An 18,079-nucleotide genomic window follows, 5' to 3' on the forward strand; every position below is an offset into this window, starting at 1 on the left:
TGGAAGACAGCCTGATCCTGCCTGGCTCATTCAGCACATTGAAGCCAAGCATTTCCCTGACGTGCTAACACAGGGCCACCTTTGGAGAACTTACTGTTCACCTAAGCCAGATATTCCCATCGTACTCTCAAACATACAACGTTAAATGAACTACTGTGGAGGTGCCTCTTGGGGAGGTGTGTTTTAAATGGGTGATGGCAGGCTGCTACCTTCCCCTCTTCGCCCAGTATGGGTACCTCAACCCCTCAGGGACAGAAAGACTACAGACAGTTCCTTCTCAGTTGCTATAGAGATTGTAGTTGCTCTGATGCCCTGAGCTCTGCCCTCATCCCACTTCCTGCAGCCTGAGCCTTCTCCATCTTCCACAGGAGATGGGGAGCATGCCTCCATCCCCACAGACCCATGTGATATTGGCCCTCCCTCATCCTAATTGTCTCAAGGATTCTAATGTTCCAATCTGATTCTTACTGTGGGATTAAAAGTGTGGCTTCATATGTTGCATAGGAAGCCATCCTTCATTCATTCATGTATTCACTGATCACACATGTCGTGTTTACCACCCACCATCCACTCTGCCAGTCAGGAAAGAATAAGACTTGCACTCCCTCCCTGCCTGCCCAGCTGCTTGGCACTGGATGGGAACAGACTCCTAAACAGATTAGTAGAACACAGTGACAATGTCAGTGTTACCCCCTGGAGTTTGTTCTGATACTTTGTAGCAAGCCTCTATTGAGGTAGATTGCAGTAGGAATTTGATTTTCTGGCAAGCATGCTGTATTTTACTGAGATGTTAGTAAAACTATTTATTATCAGAGATCTTGATTTAAAAAAAAATAAAAACTGCGGGGTATTTTCGGTGAAAACAAACAAACCTTGAAACTGGTGTGGCAGCTGAAGCTAGAACCACCAGCCACTTAACACCTGGACAATTTATCATGTCACAGAACAGGTGTGGAGAGAGCCGTGCTTGTCTGAAGCAATTAGTGAAACCATCATCTTTTCAAAAAATAAACAAAAAAAGGAAAAGAAAAGAAACAATAAAGAGAAGCCACGAGGGGGACCAGAGTAGCAGTTTTATTTGAGAAAATAATAATCATAAACAAATGAGCTGAAGATTGCCAAAATTATCAAAATAACTCAGGTACCGAATGGTAAGCATCCCAACTCTGCTCGGAAGTCAGCGGAGCTGTGACAAATGTAACTCGAGGGGCCACCGCCACAGATGCTCTTCGGGGTTTGAGCTAAGGTTCTGTGAAAGCCTATAACAAATTCACCGGCTCATGGGATGTTTCTGAACGGTCGAGGGTGACCGATGATATCCATGCTTGCTGTCTTGGATGAGTAAGGTTATTAAGTGTATTACAAGCCAGAGTAAAAGAATTAAATAGCAAGAAACGGATGGATGGATGGATGGATGGATGGATGGATGGATGGATGGATGAATGGATGGATGGATGAATGGATGGATGGACGGACGGATGGACAGATGGATAGATAGATTGATTTTGTTTTGGTTTTCAAGACAGGGTTTAAGATAACCAGGCTTATTTCGGTCAGGATCAAGTAGCTTTGTCATAAGCCATAGGCAGGTACCTCTTTCTCCCCAGATGCAGGATCCAACTGGTCTCACAGCCCTCTAGGTGTACTTAAAGCTTCTGTAAGCATCTCCACTGAGTACTTAGAGATCTCTGGAAGCCTAGATGTGATTGCTTGTTTTCCTTCGGTCCCACATTCCTTCTGTCCACTCACACAAAGAGTTGTTCTGGAAAGGACTCAACTAAACCTGGGGCTTTGGGAAGTTGAACATCATTTTAGGGTAATTCTGACTCTCAGAAAGTTCCAGACAAAAGCATTTTTATCGTGAGAACAGGCTTGCAGTGCAAGGGTGCCTTGAGGTTTCTATGGGTGTGATAAATCCTATGACCAAGAGCAACTTGGGGATGAAAGGGTTTGTTCTAGTTTACAGCTCTCAGATCACACGCCATCACTGAAGGAAGTCAGGACAGGAACGTGGAAGAACTGAAGTAGAAGCCGTGGGAAACCACTGCTTACTGGCTTACTTACTAGCGCTTGCTCAGCTACACCTAGCTTGCGTTCTTTATATACCCCAGGACCACCTGCCCAGGGGTGGAGCTACCACAGTAGGCTGGGCCTTCCCACATCAATCATTTAACAAGCCCATTCAGAGTCCTAGACTTCAGACCCACCCCTAGTTGGTCTAAACTCCATCTGGGTCCCTGACTATATTTGAATACTTGTCTTCAACATTAAAATCTTAGCATAGATTTCATTTCTACCAAGTGCATTCTGGGAATTTTGAGCCCTTGCTGTTAATGCATGTGTTGGGCTAGCTCATACATCATGTGTCATCCATCTCACAGATTGCAAGAACTAAATAACAAATATACATAAAAACATTTTCACATCAAAATTATAGAAACATTTGCTAAAATTAAGACTTCTATAAGAGTCTGGTGGGTGTGGTGCAGGAGCCACACACCCGGATTGGTAGCAAAGGGATGTGGTGAGTCTTGTCAAAGAGGACAGTTATTTGCAAACGCACGCGTTGCCTAGGTTCTTGATTCTCTGTTGAGTGTGGCCATCCCATTAGCATCATTCTCTGAGATTCTCTAATAAATAAGCCCTTCCACGGTCAGGCTGGCAAGATTTTGTCTTGGCACCATTGCTGTCAATCAAACTGCCAGGCTTCCCAACACCAAGGAGAGGGCTCAGGCTCCAACCGCTATTCAATCTGGTGCCAAAAGAATGGAATTCAAATTCACAAAATCTGGACTTTATTCAGGGAAGCTAACTGTATAACAATAATCCTTCATGTCTTTATTGAATTGTCTTCAAACAGCTACATTACTTGATTAAAACCATGTTTAAAACAATGACCCCTCCCAGACACGTCTGGGTTTGTATCAAGCGGACAAAGAACAACTGGGTTGGGGTGGGAGGTGGGGTGCCACTAAAAGGAAAATCCCTTTGGCCAATCAAATGAGGTATAAAGTACAACCGAAAACAAAAATTACGAGAATTGGCAGTTGCCAAAGGCAGGTTCTGCCAGCTCCAACTCACAAGGGGTCTGGCAGCATTTGTAGAAAGACGGAGGCAAACGGTAGAAGACAACTTAACTGGCTAAAGTCTAGCCAACTAGTCAATTGCTTAACTAGTTGTTCACCGCATAATTAGCTAGTTATACTGCCTCCTGAAGACCAACAAAGTTCAGTTCCTAGGACTGAACTCTCTGTTGGTTCAGTCTGTGGGGTCTAGGGCATGTTCCAAGTCCAAGTGCAGAGCTTTCCTTCCATCAAATAGTAGCTAACACTACTGTCTCAGTTGGGTTTTCTATTGCAGCTATAAAACACCATGACCAAAAGCAACTTGTGGGGGAAAGAGTTTGTTTCTGCTTCTAGTTCCACATCACAGTTCATCATAGAAGGAAGTCGGGGCAGGAACTGAAGCAGAGGCCGTAGAGAAACACTGCTTACTGGTTTGTTCATAGTGATTTGCTCAGTCTGCCTTCTTATAGCACCCGGGACCACCAGCCCAGGGGTGACACTACCCACAGCGCTCTGGGCCCTCCCCCATCAACCCTCAATCAAGAAAAGTCACCATAGGCTTGCCCACTGGCCAGTCTGGTGGGGGGCATTTTCCCAATTGACATTCCTTCTTCCAAAATGACTCTGGTTTGTGTCAAACTGACAAAAACTAGGTAGCACACATATTTGGGTTGGTTCACCGCCGAAAGAATTATGCAACCTGGAAAGAAAAAAAACTGAGAAATTACCTTCCCAAATATAAACAGCCACTAGACAGAAGGGACTTGTAACCGTGAGTGTGTGAACTTGTGGTTTCTGCTCGTAACCCTCACAGTAACAGTAGTGCCTGTCACTCTCAGCCCACACTGCTGAGAAGCAGTGCTACAGAAGGATTGGTCTATCAGGCCCAAACTGCTCATCTTTGGTCTGCCCTGCACCTCCAGCCCAAATGGTTGAGCCTGAGATGAAGATGTGACACAGAAACTGGGTTCTGCCTTGAAGGTTCAACACACACAGGGATGGATGACAGCTCTCTGCTGAGCCAGCCATATCTTTATTGAATTAGGAAACAGCAGCAGCAGCAGTTGAAAGCAAGTAATGTGTACCAATGTGGGCACAACTGAGAGATGAGCATTGAGTACAGGAAAAGCTTGTCCTCATGCCTAGGGACCCAAGAGCAGACTCCTAAAACTTCGAACTTCCTCCATCCCTACTCTTCTCCACCTTCTGGCTCCGAGAAGTGCAGACCCTCTGGGTGGACTGAAATGAAATTGTTTCTTTTTGTCCCTGTCCCCACTGAGCTGTAGAAGAGCTGTCCCTTTTCTGGGGTTACCCGAGTCACTGTACCATCATCTCTCACGTCTGTTCCGTCATTCCATCTTGTTATGGCCCCTCTCTTGTCTAAGGATAAGAACATGGATCTGCCGAGTTTTGAATTCAACCAGTGCTGTCGGGAACATTTGTCTTTTTAAAGTGTTCGTTGGGACTGTTTCATCCACGCAAGGCTGTGAAAAAGAGAAATAGAACATCATGATGTTCGTTTAAAAGAACTGTTTGACACACAGAAGACACTCTGGAACCAGTCCACCCAAGTTCAAAACTCAGACCAGTGTCTTACTTGCTGTGTGGCTTGTATTAGGTTACTTAATTTCTCTGAGTCCAAAGCCAATAACTAGAACATTCTCATCAAGGGAGGAAAGTAAAGAGCTATGTAAAAATCTTAGCTTAGTGCCTGGTACAATGTAAGAATATCATCACAGTTAGCCATTAGGACTGTTCAATTCCAGGAGAGTATTGACACATTTTAAAAGGTTCTCTGCAGAAAAATGTATCTGCAGCTGATCCAACGCCTGACTACTGCATTGTTCTTACCTACAGGGCTCTTCCCTGCTGAGTTAAAATGGCAGCCACAGGAACCAAGTTCGGCATAAGCAGCAACAATAAATCCTGGTTGGGCCTCTGCAGGGATGTGTGAACCCTCCATCTAGGAGGCAAGCCTGCCTCACAGGCAATTAAAATACAGTTGTGGAGATAAGAAAAGCCCACTAATTAACACGGAGGGACTGTGGTCATGAGCGGCTGAGCAGCACACCTGTGATCTTACACTTGCCTCATCCTTTCTGAGGTTCGATGCTCCTGGTGCTGCCTCCTGGGACCTGATTCCTGAGGTTCCAGAAGGGGGGAAAAAAAAAAACAAGCAAGAAGCCAGCCAGGCTTAGACACTCGCATTCCAATGCCAGCCTTCTTCACCAAAGGAGCTCACACCATCAGAAGTGACAGTCCCCAACAGCTCCTTGTATAGAAAGGCTGGCTGTGAAAAGGCGGTGTCAAAGCTATGGGAAACAGAAAAGTAGGGCTTTGCTGGGTCGTCACACGTTAAAAACTGCTCTTCTGGATTCTAGTTGTTAAGTGTGAGAGAGTGAGTCGGAAACGTGAGGGAAGGGGAGTGATGGGGCCCAGCTGACCACATCAAAGAAAAGATGGAATTCTGGGGGAAATAAAGTTATTCTCAGCAGGCTCTAGCCAGCCCCTGTGAAATCTCCTCCCCCAACCCCAGCACAATCAACGCATCGCTTCCCTTTACCCTAGCAAACTTCTCAAATTTATGAGTAGTCACAGCTTTCTACAGATCCCTGTCTCTGATGCATCTAATTGTATGTTACTCAATTGAGTGAATTAAGGGTAAGTTTCTAGGAAGTCTTCTGATAATCCAAGAAGGAAACCACCCCAAAGATGGAGAAATGATAGCTCAAGATTTGAAAGTACGGATACCAGGGGCCGCACTGCGCAGCTGTGGCTCAAGGCGGTACTGCGCAACTGCGGTTCCTCTCGGTCTGCCCACCCAAGAAGATGTGCCTGACTTTTGCTTTCTCGCCCGCTAAAAATAAACCTCGACTTCTCTCTAAGTCTATCTGCCCTCTGGTGTGAATTCTTCTCCTTCAGGAGCTAAGACTGACCCCTGCCTCACACACACACACACACACACACACACACACACACACACACTACCCCCTGCCCATTGGGATCAGAAGGAAGGAGGGAGGAGGCATCTCCTCATAGGAACATGATCATCCACATAAAAGCTCCAAATGAAATTGCAAGATGCACAATGGGACTGGAAGATGACTCGGTAGTAGTTAAAAGCACTGACTGCTCTTCCAGAGGGCCAGGATCTGGTTCCCGGCACCTACATGGTTACTCACAACCATCTGTGAGTCCGATCCCACGAGGCATACCACTTACAGGCAGCCACTCGTAGACAAAAATAAAAATGAGTTGTCAAATGTACACAGGACTCATCACTTTAGAATTCAGGCTTCCTGAAAAAGAAGGTAAAAGGTGTTTATGTTTGGGCTGCGAAGTAATTAGAATGCAGTGACATTTTCAGTATTAAAAATGAGTTGAGTTTGGATCCGTGATGAAAGGCTACACAGGGATGGGAGAGGCCACACTGGAAGAACATTCTGTAATAAGATGTACCATGTCTGTCTGATTCAACGTGGTAGCAAATAGGATTAATAAGATTGAGGTATTGCTTTTTTTACATTTTACTGAATTTTAGTTAATTTGCCTTTGAATTTAAATAGATACAGACAGCTGCCATCTTTGTAAAGTGTCAAATTATTGAAGAATGGGTTAAAGCCACCCAATGGGGGGCTTTGGGACATTTCAGAGTCAACATTTAATGCAAGGAATTTACTGATCCTTTAATCTTCTCAACACACCGAGAAATCTCAACCCGACATCTACGCATCTGATCGCCATCAGTCGCCTGAACTTTTTGATAGGCCTGGATTTCAGCTACAAGGAGGACTTGATGCTTATATAACTATCACAAGGGAATCACACATGACAGAGAACTCTCAGACTGGGGGAAGCTTGAAAGGTTATGCCTTATGTACACAATTCAGTCCTTGGGATGGACTGGGAGATGTCCAGGGCTATTACAAGGCCCAGGGGATGGCAATGGAGAGGGGCCAGGCGTGTTCAATGTCCAGCTCTGCGCAGGGCAGGCTCCTTCAGGTAGTATTCAACCCCTCCACTGTTGATACTTTCTGTTCGACATTTCCTTCTAAAAACTGGGAATTTTCCCCAGAAGATTAATAGATCCAGTTGCTGGTAAAAACCCAGTTTTCTAGGTCATAGCAGGGAAAGCCAGACATGGCTGGGGCAAAGTGCATTGGATTCTTCTGAGAAATCAATGATGTTTCTACACATCGCATGCTATTTACACTCTGAGTAAGACTCAAAGAAAAAGGCAGCCTTCTGGAAGTTTATGATGTCCCATAGCCTGGAACATTGGCGCCTAGGTTCTCTACTCTCTCGTCCTTACTGAAAGAGTTGACTGTTGTAACAGTGATTCTTTGACTTGAAGAGTCTCCAATATGTACTACTTGATCCTTTCAGAAAAAAAATTATTCCTATAATCTTAGCACTCAGGAAGCCAAGGCAGAGGGATCTCAAGTTCAAGACCAGCCTGAGCTACATGTTCTGTCCCAAAACACCAAGGGCTTACACTGACACATAGCTCAGCGGTAGAACTATTGCCCAGTGTGTGTCAGGCCATGGGTGAAATCCCCAAACCCACACACATACACAGAGTTTACAAACTGTGATATTCATGATCACACTGTACAACTTTCAAGCCACTGATATAAGAACACAGTACAGGAGTGTTGCAGCGCTAGTAGGAGAGGAGCTAAGGAGCCCAGGGAAGAAGATAACCGGATAAGTATTTGGGCAATGGAATATGTAGCAGATTAAATTGCCTCCTTGAAAGATTGAAGGCCCTAATCCCCATACCCCAGTAAAACCAATAAAGAGACGACTGAGTTAAAATTAGGTTGTTTGGGCTGAGGATGTATAAACTCAGTGGTAGAGTGCTTGCCTAGTGTGTGCAAGGCCATGGGTTTGGTCCTCAAAGACAGAGAGAAGAATGTGAGAGAATTAAAAAATGAGATTGTTTACATGCATCTTAATCTACTTAGACTGGTTTCCTCTTAAGAAGAGATGGGGCCACACCCAGAGACAGCAGAGGTGCCGTGCACACAGAGACAGCCATGTGAGGTCGCAGCAGAAAGTGGTCATCTGTAGGCCACGGTCAGATATCAGATGAAAGCAACACTGCTGACACCTTGGCCTTAGATTCCCAGCAGGAAGTACAATTTTGTTAGTTAAGAGGCATGGTCTAGAGTCTGGAGAGATGGCTCCGCGGTTAAGAGTGCTTGCCTTTCTTACAGAGCACCAGAGTTCTATTCCTAGCACCCATGCCAGGTGGCTCATGACCTCTGCATCTTCAGCTCCATGGGATCTACTGCCTCTTGCTTTAGCCTCTCGGAGTACATGCATACGTGTTAACACACACACACACACACACACACACACACACAGGATTTGTTATGGCCATTCTGAAAACGTCACAAGGGGTTAAAAAGACTTTTTGACTCAGAGAGATTGAGCATGGACAGAGCCTCACGCACATGAAGAGTTAAGGCACTTGTGTCAAATGGCGGGGGCCCCAAATGTTACAGGAATCGTCGTATCCCCTGAGCTGGGATTTTGGCTTCTAGACTGGCAAGTCTAGTGGCCGATGAGAGAGGAGAGCTGGAAGATCAGCAGGGCAGGAAAGCTTAAAAAATTTTGACCAAGAAACGACAACTTGAACATTTGGCATTTCCCAAAGCAAGCACTTGGAGACAAAAGATTGAAAGGATTTCGTTGGCTGAGAGCATTATTTGTTGGAGATGGAGAAACGGGCACGGCAGAGCCCCATCTGTAACAGAACCCTGTGGCCAGAGGCTTGACTGTTGTCTGCACAGCCATTCCTTGACCCCAAATTATCGATAATGACATAAAAGGCCAAACACCTACTCTGCCGTTTTAATGTGGATTAAAATACTAAATGGCATGCCTGGAAAGAACTTCTGAATCGAGGAGGAAAATCAGATGCTTTGTCAATGAGAGAAAGAGAGAAAGAGAATGAAGCAGATACTTAAAACTAGTTACAACAACAAAAGATAGTCCATCAATACAAGTATTTGGAAGTATTGAAATGAGAGTGTACTGGCTGGTTTTGTGTGTCAACTTGACACAGGCTGGAGTTACCACAGAGAAAGGTGCCTCCATGAGACCCAGCTGTGGGGCATTCTCTCAATTAGTGATCAAGGGTGGGAGGGCCCCTTGTGGGTGGTACCATCTTTGGGCTGGTAGTCTTGGGTTCTGTAAGAAAGCAATCTGAGCAAGCCAGGGGGAAGCAAGCCAATAAGAAGCATCCCTCCATGGCCTCTGCATCAGCTCCTGCTTCCCTACCCTGCTTGAGTCCCAGTCCTGACTTTCTTTGGTGGTGAACAGCAATGTTCCTCCCCTTTCCTCCCCAACTTGCTTCTTGGTCATAATGTCTGTGCAGGAATAGAAACCTTGACTAAGACAGATGGGTTAATGGGTTACCAGGAAAACAGAGTTGGGTGGCAGCATTACAAACGAGCTTGGCTTTCATAAAACTGGCTTAGGAATTTATTACTCTAATATAATCTGTCTTCAACAGATGCCAGAGTTTTAAATAGTAACATCATTACCGCACAAAACAGGAGTATCTAATCCTACATGAAAATGTTTGTTCCCGGTAAGGTGACAGTCTTGGAAACTGACAGACTTAAATATGCAAATCTCATTTCTAGGTGAAATGGAGCCAAGAGAAAAATCGGCCTGAGGATGCCGCCGTCGCCTGCAGCAGCCTCACCCAAAGGCTCCCATGGCCCTCAAGCAGCACACTTGTTTGTTGTTCACGCTGCAAATGCCTTGTAAGTCGTCATCAGGGATGCAGGTTAGAGGAGAGGCTCTCCAGGCTCCAGTTGGCATGATGAGAGGAAAGGTAACAGAGAAATACATCCTGACTCTTAATGCTTTCACCAGGAAGCGTGGAAATCATTGTCCAAATCTTTTGGGTTCAGATTCCATCTTAGAGAACCTGTCCTAAGGTTGAACTCAAGTTAACTAACAAACTGGCACCTAGCACCAGTTTCCAGGCTACCCTGCAACAAGACCTGCATTTAGCACCAGTTTCCAGGTTTTTCCCCAACAAAACTACACCTCCAGGTTACAAGCCCGCCCCTGACGCTTCACTTCCTAACAACCACCAATCAGGAGGAAAGCAGAAGTTTGGCTCCCAGCACCAGCCAACTATGTTAAAGGCCATAATGGCCCCCAATCAGATGTGTACCAGGTTAGATACCTCCTTCTTGCCTCTATAAATGCTTGGCTAAAACTAGGCTCAGGGCTCCACCTTCCTGCTGTGTCAGGGTTGGCCAGGAGCCCAAGCTCCAGCTTGCAATAAAGAGAACCTAATGCAATTGCATTGGAGTCAGCTCCTTGGTGGTCTTTGGGGGTTCACAAATGCTTCCTGGCATAATAGCCCCAAGGTCTTCAGAGCTTTTATTTTGTGTGTGTGTGTGTGTGTGTGTGTGTGTGTGTGTGTGTGTGTGTGCGTGTGTATGTATGAGAGAGAGAGAGAGAGAGAGAGGGAGAGGGAGAGGGAGAGGGAGAGGGAGAAGAGACTATCTTGAGGGATCATTTTAATAAAATGTAGAGAGAAGGCATGAAACAATGTTTTTTATACTGTAAAATATATTTATCAATTATATAAAACATATATAATATATAATATAGTGTATTCATTATAAAATGAACAAACCATTCATTTATAATCTCAAAGGAAGTAATAGCCAAAAGAATAAAAATTATAGTTGCTAACATTTATTGAGTACCAACTGCATGCACACCAGGCACTATCCTAAGCATTTCGCCTGTCCCAGCTAAACTCATCACTACATTCTACAGTGTTATCACCACTTTATAGGGAAATAATCAGAAGCACTTGGTAATTAAGGATTTGATGAAGATTATATACCATGTAAATGGCAAAGTTAAACATTCAAAACCAAGCAAAATTCCTCCAGGACCCAGCTGCTTGATCATTGTGTTTGCACAGTTAATGATAAGGAACACCACAGTTGGTGATGTGGGGTTATATAGTGACTTAAAGGAATAAACTAGATCTATAAGTATGAATGTGGATTACCATCATTAGTTAGATGTTGGCACCTGCCATGATTAATCTTGTCAGCTGTAGACTAGACTGAGAGAGACGCCTAGGCAGTCACAGAGTATTGGATATGCTCCCCTAGAAGACAGGTCCAAGAGACAACAATGAGGAACAGAGTCCTGTCCTGAAAGTGAGAGGCACGCGCAAGCAGGCCAGTGACCCACATGTCATAAAAATGAAGCAAAGGAGGGATCCAGGCGGCTTGTGCAAGATCCACATGAACAAGGGCACTTGATGTCACTATTGTCCTCTAACATCAGACTCCAGTTTCTTTAGCCCTTCAATACCATGACACCATTGGCTCTCCAGAGAGCACCCAGCAGTCTTGCACTGAGGCTATCTATGTCACTGGTCTCTCTCATGCTGAGACTTCTACCATGTCGGATTGAGCAGCTCCATATTCTTTTCTTCTCTAGCCTGAATACCTTGAGTTGAATACCAACTGCATCAGCTCTAGGTGGTCTGATGGCCTCTTCTCACCTCCACGGGCACCCGGTACGTATATGGTGCATTATGTACATACAGGCAAAGCATTCACATATATAAATAAAATTAATAAATTTAATTTTTAAAAAAAATCATACCCTTACATATGGTACAAAATGGGCGTGAAATTGCCTAGAGCAGTGGTTCTCAGCCTTCATAACACTGTGACCCTTTTTAGGACAGTTCTTCATGTTGTGGTGACCCCAAATCATAAAATTATTTTATTTATTGCTACTTCATAACTGCAATCTTACTACTGTTATGAGTCGTAATGTAAATATATGATACTCAGAATATCTGATATGTGACCTCTGTGAAAGGGTCATTCGACCCGTAAAGGGGTCACAACCCACAGGGTGAGAATCACTGGCTTAGAGGAACAAAGAGAACCAATGAGAGAAGGGAGGGTGAATAGAGGAGGGGATCGGGGTGACAGAGAGCATGATCAAAGCCTGTTATATAATCACACAAAAATGTCCTTGGGTGAGACAACACCAGCTACAGTGGGAACGTGGAGCAGAGGAATAAACAAATGCCCTTTTAGCATAATAACATCCAGTATGTGTTCTGTGGATCTGTGCCTCTAGAGAACCCTAACACGGCACGCTAGAAGAAAAAATGTCCATTTAACATAACAATCACTTGATATAACAGATTGCAAAGGGGAGTGTGCATTGGACTATTTCGGTGGTAGGGCAAAACGGGGGAAATTATAATGGTATGATATTTCCTTTCCATTGCCAACAACAATTCAACACTCACACATTTTCAGAAAGTGTGCACAGTTTCCCTGAACTGTTACATCGTCTTCATCCATGAGATAGTCAGGAACAAGTTGTTGGTTCTTTTTTTTAACTATTCCATTTCCCTAATGAACTATTACTATTCCAAGCACCAACACATTTGGTAACCTATGTGTGATTTGCCTTATTGATTCTAAGGTTCTGATTCTCTTAAATCAAAGTGAAAACCGGTTACTGCGGTAACCACGCAGTAACACCTCCACTTCTCAAAGCCGCCCCTCCTATCCTCTGTCTCACTCCCAGCATGGCAACCCCTAGACTACTGTCCTGGCTGGTTTTGTGTGTCAACTTGACACAAGCTGGAGCTATCACAGAGAAAGGAGCCTCCCTTGAGGAAATGCCTCCATGAGATCCAGCTGTAAGGCATTTTCTCAATTACTGATCAAGGGGGGAGGGCCCAGTCCATTGTGTGTGGTGCCACCCCTGGGCTGGTAGTCCCAGGTTCTATAAAAAGCAAACTGAGCAAAGCCAGGAGAAGCAAGCCAATAAGTAACATCCCTTCATGGCTTCTGCATCAGCTCCTGCCTCCAAGTTCCTGCCCTGTGTGAGTTCCTGTCCTGACTTCCTTTGGTGATGAACAGCAATGTGGAAGTATAAACTGAATAAACCCTTTCCTCCCCAACTTGCCTCTTGGTCAGGATGTTTTGTGCAGGAATACAAACCCTGACTAAGACAACTATCTTGCACAAAATCTGGCTTCAATTAAGGGAGCCAATGACTTTTACAAACTATCCAGGCTGTCGGGTTAATTCCGGAGTGAGTGTCCAATCCTCACTGTCCTCTTGGGAGTGCCCTCGTCAGAAATTGGGTATCTGAAAACAGACTAAAACAGACTCTCCATGTGACTAAAATTATAAATAAAATATCTGGGTAGGTCCTGTGAACAGTCACGAGAGAAGAGCAATCCGGGTGAAATAATAAGCTAGAAACGAAGTAGAAAATTAAAGGTTGTCTCAGTTGTGTTACTATTGCTGTGATAAAACACTATGACCAAAAGCAAGTGGAGAGAAAAGGTTGTATTTCATCTAAAACTTCCAGGTAACAACATTCTCATCGCTATGGGAGGACATGTCAAGAATTCGGCAGCAGGAACTGAAGCAGAAGTCATGAAGGACCCTGCTTACTAGTTTTCTCAGTTCCTTTTTTATACAGCTTAAGCCAACCTTCTCAGGGATGGCAATGCCCATAATGGGGTGGGCCTCACACATCTGTTGTTAATCTCTAAAATACTCCCACGGGCTTGCCCACTGGGCCATCTGGTGGGGACAATTTCTCAATTGAGTTCCATTTTCCCAAATGATTCTGGCTTAAGTCAAGCTGACCAAGCAAACTTAATCAGGACAGAAGCAAAAGGTCAAAGGTCAACCCCCTCCCCAGACGTTGGTCCAATATCTCCACTTCTGCCCTTGAATCTGCGGGAGACTTTAGCATCTCTGTTTCATTCACTACTTGACTTTCTATAGCTGTGACAAAAGTCATTGAAATTACTACAACTGATGTCTAAGATTCTCTAAGCACTGCTACGCTACTAAAAGATTTTAAAAGGGAACATATGCGCAGTCGTGGTCCTTGTGACTCATCAAAGAAAGGGAAGTGATATAAGTTTGAGCAGAAGGCAAAAGGGACTTCATGATGGATAATCTCCCACACAGTACAACCTCAAGGAAAAGAGATTCCAGATTTCTCTAGCTTTTCTATTTTAAATAAATATTTTTTTTAAAAAAGACCCCAAAAAAGTATAAAGAAACAAGAAGCAGGCTAAAGAGAGGGATGGCTCAGTGGGTAGGAGCCCTTGCTTTGCAAGCATGTAGCTGGAGCTTGGGTCCCGCAGGGAAGAAGCTAAATGCATGCCTAGAAACCCAGTATTGTGCAAGCAGAAACAAAAGGGTCAGTGAGAGACTCTGTCTCCCAGAAATAGGTGGAGAATAACAGGGCAAGACACCTGCTCTCCTTCTCTGGCTTCTCTGTGCGTATATAGGCATGCATACCTGTACACACATGAACATATGCCATGTATACATGACAGCAAGACTCAGAGAAAGAGGGTAGGACAGGGAAAGAGAAGAAGAGAGGAGAGAGAGAGGAAGGTGGGATGGGAAGAGACCCATGTGCTATCAAGTTCTTACTCAAGTTATACTACTATTAGCATTACAAGGCTAGCAACCATTTGGAGCAAATTCTCAAGTGAGTAAAACACAATTGGAACATCCCTGGTGAATGAAAAATGTTTAAGGAACCCTCTCCTCTGATGCTTTTGGTATCCTGTCCATACCACTGAGATTACGATGAGATTTCGTCTTCTCAAGATCCTTCTCAAGAACTGATCATGATAACGGTCACCAGGACTCCTCCTGCCCGATTGGGAGTCTCCAGAGTTTGGTAAGGGCCAAGCTTTACCTGTGAAGATCTTCTAGCCCTCTTCCCCCTTTTCACATGTATGTTGGTGCACATGTGTGCGTGTGCAGAGGCCAGAGGCTGGTGTTGGGTGTTTTCCTTGATCAGTTACTATCATATATATTGGGACAGGGTCCCTCATTGGAACCAGGAGCTCATTAAAGCAGCTAGTCGAGCTCCCCCGAATGTTCTGGGATATCCTATCTCTACCTCTCTGGAAGTGGGGTAGGTTAGAGGTGGGGAACCACACTCAAATGACATTTTCTTGGGTTCTGGGGATCCGAACTCTGGTCCTCACACTGCACAGCATATACTTAACCAGTGAGCCATCTCCTGGCCCCAACTTCTCTTAAGTCCTTTAAATTATACACTTTCAGTAGCTATGCTGGCAGTATATGGAAGTGCTACTTGGACAAGTTTCTAGTTTCAAATAGAAGAAAGTCATATTACTTCATTATCAGTTTAACTGATCCTTAATTCTCTGTATTGATGGGAATCAAATGTAAATTATTCCAAGTAGTGGCAATCCCAACTTTTCCACTTGAATCAGTTTATCTGCTCTGTAAGTGTCCCAATATTTTTTCCCAAATGTTCTACCACAGGTACCAAGTTAGAAAGAACTGGAACTAAGAATCGAAAGGGAAGGTTGGGTTTGAACCTCCAGTAACTGTGAGGGGATGCATGTTAACATCAAATATAAGTGACGCTTGGACTGTCCATTTCTCTTTCTGTGGACAGCCAAATAATGACTGTAGCCATTTTTCTCATGTAGTTACATGCTCAGACATAGCCATTCATGTGCCTATTACAAACTCATGAGTGTTTGCTACCTCTTCCTCTGATTCTGTTGCTACAGTTTAACATAAAAGTAAGACTCAAGAGATAATGATATTTGTGAAGAGTTCCAAGACTGTGAGGCAAAAGCGTTTCTTTGCATTTTGGGGACTATGGCTCCCAGGCAGTAAGGTCACTGGACAAGGAAGGGACCAAGCCAACACAGAGGTGTGTTACTGAGTTGGTCACTTCTGCCAACACCCTCTGCTTGACCTACCTGGATACTCCTAGGAGCCTTGAGAACTGCATTTTACAAATGTCTGTCCTAGAGATAAAACCAAAGAAGATGCATGTATCCACACCCTTCTCATTGGCCAAGGGTGGCTTGTGTCAGAAAGGAATGTCTAGAAATTGCATATTTTAAATCCGGAGCTGAACCCCAGGCCATGATATCAGAGAAGCCATATGGCAGAAGGCTTGGGGTGTGTGGCTATTGGATGAGGCTCTTTCTGACTCACCCTGCTTGCAGCAGGTTTCGGTCTTTAGGAACTGGTGACCACAAAGGAGGTAGCCCTGAATAACCTTTGCAGGAATGCACAACAGGCAGCCAATAGGAATAAACGGATTTCTTTCAGTGCAGCCTCTGGGAATGCAGCTTTTGTTCAAAGCCATACATCTACTCACAAGCATGCTCCCAAGGTCCATGTGTTAGCCGGAGAGGGGTGCAGTGTTTCCTGGGGGCTGTCTCTGCAGCAGCTCTCGTCTAGCACACTCTTCCAAGCCTCTGACAGTACGGGAGGCAGATGGCAATTTCCTAAACTAGATTTGATTGTTTGCTGGGGAGTTCAAGGGCAGCATACCTCGGGTTCAACAAATATGAGATCACGAATGGCTAAAAATACTCAACAGCAAACCAAAAAAAGGAATTAAGAAGCTCTTGAGTAATGATTATTTTTATAAATGATAACTAAGGGCCTCCAGGCCAAACTGCATTCAAGACTTAAAAGCCCAAACACCCAAAGGATTGGCTTTAAATGATCCGTGGACATCAGATTGCCTGGAGAGCTGGCTCAATGGTTAAAAGCACAGACTGCTCTTCCAGAGGACCCACGCTTGGGTCTCAGAACCCAGCAGTTACTCACAAGAATCTGTGACTCCAGTTCCAGGGGATCCGACACCCTCCTCTGACCTCTGTTGGTACTGCGTGCACACGGCATAAATGGAGATGTAGATGCTGCAGACAAAACACCCGTACATATAAAATAAAATAAAATAAAATAAAATAAATCTTTTTTTGTTAAAGCAAATATTTAGTATTTGTTCATCTGAAAGGAAGTACTGTGGATTGCCCTGGTGCTGTTTGTAAATTTGATGCTAATTCTGCTTCCTGAAGAGGGGCTGCCCCCTACCCCTGACAAGGAGCGGACCAGATACTCAGTTGATTTCATGTGAGCCGTCTCCCTACTTTAATTTGTCAAATAAAGGCTAGAGCCTGTGATTGGGCAGTGGGAGGGAAAGGTGGGACTGGAAGTTTTAGAGAAGGAGAGAGCAGAAAGAGGAAGCAGCAGAACCATCACATGGCCTGGAGAAGCCGCAAGTAGCAAGAGAGCTCATAGCTGGGGAATAGAGTAGTGTAGTGGCAAATCTGCCTAACTGAGGAGTGCAGCTTATAAATATTATAGCTGAGTTGTGTGTTCTTTGCCACTTCTTACTCAAGCCACCTTTGTGGTTACCAGTTCCTATAGACCTAAATCTGCCGCAAGCAAGTTGAGTCAGAAAGAGCCTTGTTATGGGCTCATTCAAAGCCACACACCCCAAGCGTGCTGCCAGAGGGCTTCTCTGATATCATGGCCTGAGGTTCCACTCCGGATTTAAAATATGCGATTTTAATCGCAAAAGAGAGAGCGAAACCACGGAGAGGTCGTTGGCAGTGGCTGGGGCGGGTGTCTGTGGAACTCCAGCAGTAGCTCCAGGCATTCTCAGGAAGGACAGGACGGGTTTGAGCGGTTTAGCAAGCCAGATGCTGGAACCACGTATCTGGCATTGGGCAGGGAGGAACGGACAAGATGGAAGTAGAACCAGGGGTAGCGTGAGCTTGGCACTAAGTTGTTAGGGGCCACAGCACCAGGCAAGGAGACCAGGCAAGGAGAAGTGTGCCCTTTAAAATGACATGCAACAAGGAGGCTACATAGCAGTGTTGGAAAAAATCATGACAAATGTCGGTAAGGATACAAGAGGAAAGGAGACTCCTCTACGTTGTTGGGGGGTGGGTATAAATTTGTAAGGTCACATATTTCGTGTGTGTGTGTGTGTGTGTGTGTGTGTGTGTGTGTGTGTGTGTGTGTGTAGTTTTTATCCCTTTGTCTCTGTTCCTTTAGAGAACTCTACTAACACACTCACTTTCCCTTGACCACAAAATACTCTCCATTCTTTACCAAGTCAACTTGCATCCCATAAGCTCCTCATAGTACCCTCCC

At 44.7% G+C, this 18,079-nt stretch overlaps 1 long non-coding RNA gene across 14 annotated transcripts in view; it reads right to left on the reverse strand.

The window, feature by feature from the left end:
- Window positions 1-4,064: 4,064 nt before the first annotated feature.
- Window positions 4,065-18,079, reverse strand: part of Gm29154 (predicted gene 29154) — a 40,749-nt gene continuing 26,734 nt past the window's right edge. For 9 of the 14 annotated variants that reach the window (NR_168102.1, NR_168103.1, NR_168110.1 and 6 more), the window contains 2 exons: window positions 16,745-16,836; window positions 4,065-4,549 (listed from right to left, as the gene is read on the reverse strand). This is a non-coding gene — a long non-coding RNA (predicted gene 29154). The remainder of the gene's footprint in view (window positions 4,550-16,744; window positions 16,837-18,079) is intronic. The other 5 variants (NR_168115.1, NR_168121.1, NR_168104.1 and 2 more) reach the window with 3 other exon arrangements.

The sequence above is a fragment of the Mus musculus genome, chromosome 9 (assembly GCF_000001635.26).
Source record: "Mus musculus strain C57BL/6J chromosome 9, GRCm38.p6 C57BL/6J".
In the NCBI taxonomy this organism is placed as follows: Eukaryota; Metazoa; Chordata; class Mammalia; order Rodentia; family Muridae; genus Mus; species Mus musculus.